The following is an 8,363-nucleotide window of genomic DNA, read 5'->3' as shown; positions in this document are numbered from 1 at the left end:
CAAAAACACCCACACAATTTCAACCGAAAGGAGGAGACCCTTAGACTCAACCAAATCTGGAACCCGATCCTTAGGAACGCCCGAGCAGTACCGATCGATATCCCGAGACCAACCGAAGCGGAACAAGCCCCGCCCTCCACCAATCGGCATAAATACAACCTGCGCAGGAGAAATCGTCAGTCTACGTCCAACATCGGAGATGGAAGGATCTCTGAAGAAGCTCGCCACTCGTGCTAGCGAAACGTTAGGAAGTACTTCCAATCGACGACGGCCTTTAAACCCGAATGAAGATAATAGCTTATAAAAAGAATTCCTTCCCAATAGTATAAGATCGTGGCCGACACCTTTTTTGTTGACTGGCAGATTCTGAATTTTCTTGAAGGTGCTTCACCCTTACGACGCCACTCCATTGATTCTTTTTTCGATAGAGGGTCATAATAGAGAACCATAGTTTCATCTCTCGTCACAATAGTTTTTATCACAGGCTTCGATTCCGACCCATAGGGTTCCAAAAAAGACCGCGCATACTCGACACGGCGTTCTTTTTGAATAGCCGAAAGGTTTTTAGGAACCTATTTTGCACTAACTTTCTGCATACCTAAATGATCATGCAGGATTCGACGAACACTTGTATCAGAAAGCAAGTAAAGAAAGTAATTTCTGAGATTTCCTTGACCTTTAAACGTCGATCAATACCACCTCTTCCACAATCGCAACAATATCTTCCGTTGTGACCTCCACTGGTCGAACAGTTCTTGAATCATCTTCAAGGGACTCCTGTCCCATTCGAAAACGTTTTGCCCATTCTATCACTACAGAATACGAAGGAGAACTTTGGCCGTACACACCGTCCAGCCTTTCTTTAATAATTTTAGGTGCTAACCCTTCTTTTATCAAAAACTTTATGACTGCTCTATAATCAGTTTGTCTCACGTCATCACGTCTTGTTTAAAATGCTGTCAATAAAAAACTATTTGACGCAAGACTTCAATTTTTTTTTCGCGGCCTACTAAGATATATATTTAAAAGTAGACAAAGTTTTATCGTGATATTGGAGCTGTGGATAGTTCAAAAGGTAAACGTAACTTTTAAAATAATCATTTTTGTCTTGTGGGCCTGTCGATTAACAACATTCTTCTTCTTTTATTCTTGTGTCTTCTACATAGTAAACAACAGTCTTTTTTAAGACTTTACATTATATTCGCGTTAGATATATGTGCGTCATAAGAATACAAATAAATATTCATTAGAATCTTACAATTAAACAGTTTTTGAAGGTTCCTGTTTTTTTTTAAATGTGCAGACCGTGGAATGAAGCAGATGTTCTCTTGTTGGAAGAAGACATGCAAAACAGCGCAGAATTTGAACCCCAAGTGGAGATAGGTAGGAGATAGAAACTAATGAGAATTTAGAAGACAAACTGCCTCCAAATAAAAAAAGCGGATCCATTTGTCTACGTACAAAACAAGATTGCTTTCGAAGCAGCTTTGTATTTTAAGAGAGATGCAATGTTTTTCTCTCCTGCGCAAAATCGATGTAATTTCATTGTGCATACACCCTGTATAAAGTGTCTTTCAAAGCACGGCAAACTTTGTTAAATATTGAAATTTGTAAAAATAATAGCGAACGACATTTTTTCAAATATCTCGCGCGCCCTGTTTCATTGACGAAACCTGAAACTCTCTCTCGGCGCAGTTTACGATACTGTTCATTGCGGTTTTTCATTTATCCTCAATAATTTACCCACAAAAACGTACATTCCTTGGATGTTTCAGACAATGTTTGAAATAGAGGTTATAGCCCTGGATCTTCCACGTTTCCTGGTATATGATTTTTTACAAAATTTTGATTTTCATTTGGATGTTTCCAAATATCTCGAAGAGCGTATGAGATAGGCGAAACCCGTAAATACAAAAGGGCCATCTTTTTCACGAATTTTGATTAACGGCTAATAATTTACTCTGGAAAAGGGTCTTTTAGATTTTTGTCTGTAAATGAAAAACCCTGTATATAATGGGAAAAATGCCTGAAATAAAAGTTACGGTCCCAGATCTCTCGCACTTCCTGGTTCACAAATTTTGCCGATGTTTCGAGAAAACAATTTTTTTCTGGAAATCAAAATGTACTAAAAAAAATTTCAAAAATTTTTAAAAAATACTTTGAGAAATTTGAGTAAGTCCTTTTTCAACGGATAAAATGCGGGTGTGGACTTCAACCGTTCTGCCAAATCTGAAGTCGATAGCTGCAAATTTAAGACACACGTAAATTTTTTAATGAAGCACTTAATATCTTGAACACCCTGTAGAACAGGTGAAAATCTCAAATACAAAAGTTTTAGCTGTTTACGCGGATTATATCGCCATGTAAAATAAACTCACATCCGAAGCACAGTCTTTCAGTTATAGCCAATTTTCAATAATAGGGGGGGCCCATTTTTCTTTTTTTTTTACTTTTTTTGCCTGATGCTTTATTATTATTATATTTAATATTTTGTATATTAATAACGATGCTATGTAGAAATGTAATGAATCTGAAGGTAATTAATTGTTACTTTGTACTTTTTTTATGTACGTGTTGAAAACGTACTTATATCCCGCTTGTTAATGTGGTCCGATAAATTCCTGGGACGGTCCTGGAATGGTTACGGGAAAGGGGTTTTGAAGTAATAAACAGTAGGCAAGGTTAATCACGGTGTCGGTTGTAAAAGCACTATATTTCTGGTCGAAGTATACTCCTAGTTTTTTCCCCGTTTACCACTTCGGTGTCACTGCCAGTGCTCCAAGGGAATCTGAATCTTAAGATAGGCACAGGCAAATTTCGTGGGGCGGCGCCCCCGCTTAAATCCGTCCTTAATAAACCGAACGCCGTAGTCGTCAGATAAAAAGTTTCCAGGTATACGAAACAATTTGTACCGAATAGAGTCATGCTGGGACGACGAAAACGGTCCATTATCCTTCCTAGAAAGTCCGTAGACGAGTGTCAAACGACGGTAGGAAAGCGATCGGGGCCCCTTAAACGCATAATAATAACTTTGTTAACGAAATAATAAACGCCGTGTGGGGAGGGGGGGGGGGGGCAGAGGGGGTACGAATGGGAAAATAAATAAGTGGCCGTCTTTTGTAAATGACGACGCAGCTGACTTTGTGACTTTTGTCCGGGACGGTTTCACAGATTTTACCGGACACAATGGCCGGACACTGGGTAAATATAAGTGTGCCCCCATCGAGCTGTATATTGTGCGGTATTTGTACACAAATTTTACACGTTTTAATCTGCCGACTAATGCGTCTGACTTTTAACGACGTTCCGAGCGATAAATCATCGCGAATGAGAGAGGAGTCTCGGGCCTCTCTCCGAACAATTTAATTGACGCGGCAATAAGGAGATGGAGAGAGACGGCCGCGGTTCGAGGGCGTTATTTGTTATATTAATTTACTGACCGATTTGCAAATTCCGATGTTGGTTTCGAAACCCGGCGACTTTTTAATTGACTTCTAGTTGTAAAATATTATATTATTTTCTGCGAAATTTTCTTGCGTTCATGATACCTAGACCCTCCACCAGATGGCGTTTTCGTATTTGATGAATTTTTTAATCAAAATTAATTCTTAACCGTTGATGCACCTGACAGTTGTTTCGATAACGCCTTGTCTTTATCAAATGTAATATTTACAAACTACCTGCTACTTATATACTGAAAAATGACAATAAAACCTTAATTAATGTTGATGCGAGAATTTAAGTTCAATAAAGGAGAGGTATTTAAATCTAATTGATCGTTAAGCAATACATTTGAATGTCTCATTTTGTTAATCTCCATGGCTTCCACTAAATTTAATTTTATACTTTTTGTGGCTGTATGTAAAATATCAAAATTGTCGTCAACAAAGTTTTTTTCAGTGTTTAAGTGTGCAGCATAATTAGAATCTACACTATTGTTTTTAAACACTCTTTTAAGTTCGTTAATGCGTTTCTTGAAGAATCTACCCTCTTTGTCCCTTATAAATTTTAGGACAAGATCCGCATTTCAACCTGTAGACACCTGATTTTTGAGATTTTGAACATTTCGTTTTATTGCTTTTTTAAAAATTTTCCTATTGTGTTGTTAGTTCTGAAACCTATTTTTAAACCACATTTTGACAAATGTTTTGAAACTTTTTCACTAGGTTCTCCTATGTATGTAATTGTTTTAAATTATTCGTGTTCTGTATTTGGTGTCGGATAAATAGAGTTTACTGTTGTCTGTATTTGTTTTTTATTTATAATTTTATCTATAATGGACGGATTGTAGCCGTTGTTCGGTGCAATGTGTTTAATGATATTAAGTTCATTGTTATTTTCTGTTGAGAGTGGCGTATTAAGAAGTCTGTGTATAAACGAGTTAAATGCAGCCATTTTGTGTGTATAAGGGTGATTTGAGCTGTTATGTATGACTGTGTCCGTGTGTGAAGGTTCATGATATATTGAAAAATCTAATTTGTTTTGCACTTTCGTAATAGTTAAGTCTAAAAAATTAATAGAGTTATCCTGTTCAATCTCGATAGTGAATTTTATACGATTATGTATTGAGTTAATGTAATTTAAAAAAGAATTCAATTGTCTGTCGGTTCCAACAAAGCAAGCAAAGACATCGTCCACATATCTATACCACCATAAAAAACTTTTACTTAAAGGATGTTCTAGTATGATATTTACCAAATTATCCATAATAATCTCGACTAAAAAAGGACTAAGCGGGTTTCCCATAATCAAACCTTCTTTAAAGTTGTAAATCTGTCCATTAAATTCAATATAATTTTGGTCTAAAGATACAATTAAGCAATCTAATAAATCTTGTTTCACTAATGGGTTAACCTGTTTCCGGGTTAGGGTGAAATCTACTAAATCCATCACATCCGTAGGTGGAATACTGGGAAATAAGTTTTGTACATCAAAAGACAATAGTTTTGCTTTAGAAGGGATTTTGATATCTTTAATTTTGTTGAGAGTTTAACTGCTGGAGCCGTTTCATAAGACACGACGCGGCGGTTGTGGATTCATAATTGTTAAAAAATACTTGTCTTTGTCACTGAATAGTGTGGAGTTAGTAATTACTTCCTTGACTTGTATTTGATATAACTGGTAGGATCGTCTTTGATACATACGAGGTACTTGACTAAAAAGGAATTGGAGGCGGCTATGGAGGAGATCGTGATCGATGAGCACAATAACAATGAAAGTGGAAAGTATTGTAGCATTCCATTCCTTGTAAATTTATGCTAAAAATCTAGTGAAAAAATATTTGCAGAACATATTGTCGCGGTCTATATTCCACCCGATGCGGATACCTTGACTGACGAATAAGATATGAACGATAACATAAATCTACAAGAGTTTGGGGAACCAACTGATATAGTTTTAACTCACACACCTATATCCAATGAATCATGTGAGGAACTGAAAAATATGCTTGCTTGAAAAACTTCGCTTGAAATATTTTTATGATTGTTGATGACGAAGTGATTGATTTGATTTTTAAAAACTTTTAAAAACAATTACTCAAGGAAATCTTGCACATGCCATAGATGAAGTGCGTTATGATGATCAAGGTCACTTTATGATTGTTCATGCTAATAAACCCCGAAGGAGATGTAGAATCTGTCACAGCCACACAATTTACGTTTGTAATAAGTGTAATGTGCATTTACATACTTCGTGCTTTGTAAAATATCACCAACACATCTACACACAATCCACTTTTAGTTGTTTTTCTGTCGAATTTGAACTTTGTTTTATATATTTATGTATAAATTATATGTACGTTACATCTTATGTGCCCCAAAATATTATTTAATGTTTTTCCCCAGTGGGTCGTTTACGCGCCAGTATTTTTTGTATGTTTCGAGTTTTTATTTTTTTTTTCACACATGTAAGTGCAACAAAATAAATAATTTCAGAGCAAAAAAGCATTATGTAACTGCTGGAGCCGTTACATAAGACACGACGCGGCGGTTGTGGATCCATAATTGTTAAAAAATACTCGTCTTTGTCACTAAATAGTGTGGAGTTAGTAATTACATACTTCAAAGAATTAGCATATCATTTTAAAATTTGTACATTCAAAATATTTATTTCAAAAAATTAACTAATGTGCGAACCGCAAAGAAAATAAAGTTAATATTTCAGTGATGTCCGTGATAGTAGAAGTAAAACATAACAAGAAAAGAGACATACATTGGATTTATGCGAAGGTAAAACATTCTGAATTATCTCACAGAACCGATATATCCAACAATATTCACAAAGTTATCTAAGACAAAAATCCAAGTTAGACAATTTAATAAAACCCACTAAAAAACAGTCAGCCATGTCAAACTTCTCGAGTCATGAATTTTACAATAGATTTATCAATTTGATTAGAAAGAGGTTTTGAACTTCAATTTAAATTACTCAAATTCCAATACAAAGTTAAATTGTTTACAGGTTGATCGCGAACTTGCTATCAGCGATCACAACGACAATATCGTAAACAAACACGTATTAGCTAATTTAATAAAATCCCAACTTAATACTAGCAGCAAATTCAAGGATGTTTCACATATGTCTATGGTAAAATCAATTAAAAATGAGGTTTTCCAAAATAATGTAGTATTTACAAGAGCAGATAAAGGAAAGACGGTCATTGCTATCGACTCTCTAGAATATATTACAAAAACCAAACAGTTTCTTAATCCAGATATATCAAAGTATACAATATGATCCCACCGAATTATATCAAATACAAATCAAAACAGTAATTACTTTTTAATGACAAAGATAAATACTAACTAATCATCATGAACCCTCAACCTCCAAAGTTATACAATACAATTATACAGTTATATAGTTATAAAGTTATACAGTTATACAATTATACAGTTATACAGTTATACAGTCATACAGTTATACAATTATACAGTTATTAAATTACAAACGGCACCATCAGTTAAATTTTCAACGAGATTAATTAAAATTTTAGAATATAATACTGCCTTTAAACCTAAATAGGCAATCAAAAATTCATTCCGACTAATTAACAAGGTTAAAGACATAAAAACTCCTCCTAAGGCAATTCCAGTTTCATTTGAGGTTCAAAAAATTTCGAAATATCTATCTAAATTTGGCATTAGTATTGCTTTCAAAACTGAAAACACCATAGGACATTTTCTAAAAAACCATAAAACTAAATTACGAAAAACTCAAAAATAATAAAAAAAAATACCTGTAGTTAAAAATCTATTACTATATGTACGTGTCGGAAAATAGTCATAAAATCTAAACATTTTTTGTTCTAATTTAATTTGTGTTAAATGGATTTTAATCAAGTAAAAGAAAGCCACCTCAGTCCAATATCTGTCTAAAACGAAGTATCTAGTTTTTAATTAGTTTGGTAAGTTGTAAGTAAAGTCTGCTTTAGAAAAAAAATATGAAGACCGTTCTTTTTAATTAAGATTTAATAAAGTGACGTAATATCCTAACAACATATAGCAAGTATACTTCCAGCATTTTTTGTTAAATCGCAGAAAGCTCTCTTCTAAAAACCTATCATAATTACAGCCATTCGGCCTTTCTCGCAGGTAAAACTGCCAATTAAGTAATTTCCAACAATTCCAGCCTAAACATTTACCGATAACTGTTCTGAATGTTTAAATTCTACAATGAAGAGAATTGGTTTTTATTTTTCAACCGCGAAACCTGTATATCAAAAATCAAGAAATTTAATTTCTTCAGAAATGATGTTTGTGAGAATAATTTTTATGTCTGTCAAAATAGACAGTTGAATAGGAACAATATAAATTTATTTTCAAATAAACGTATATTTCTTAAACTGCACATCCTGTATACTATTAGGAGAGATTCCCGTTGTAATGAGTGTTTTCGGGTTTATGGTAATTTTTTCGTTAAAAATGCAGTGTGATTGACAGCTGCAAATTTGTTATGACAAAAATTTTATACGATCTATTGAGTTTTATCTTTGAAAATAAATTTAAATTAAAATTTTGTGTTTAAAATTTTTCTGTAAAATAAATATTAAACGAGATATATTACATTCACACAATATTCGGACACCCTGTAGACAGAAAACTTAAAAATGGGCCCTCGATTACGATTTTCCCAAGCAATTTCGTTTGTTTTTGTTGCGATACCGCTCATAAATATCTCCGAAAACATCCGATTGGTCCCAAACTGTACGGAAAAATGCCGGAAATATCCGAAGTGGCTCGGATCCGCGGGAAACGAAACTGGCGTGGTAAAGTGACGTTTCCCGTTCGCATTTTATAGACGGGAGTAGAAAAAAATATTTTATGTTTATATGAAGACATACGAACACACCCTGTATATAC

The sequence above is a fragment of the Cylas formicarius genome, unplaced genomic scaffold, assembly GCF_029955315.1.
Source record: "Cylas formicarius isolate icCylForm1 unplaced genomic scaffold, icCylForm1.1 PGA_scaffold_6__28_contigs__length_40554024, whole genome shotgun sequence".
NCBI classification, from domain to species: Eukaryota; Metazoa; Arthropoda; class Insecta; order Coleoptera; family Brentidae; genus Cylas; species Cylas formicarius.
Note: the sequence above shows the minus strand (reverse complement) of the source record.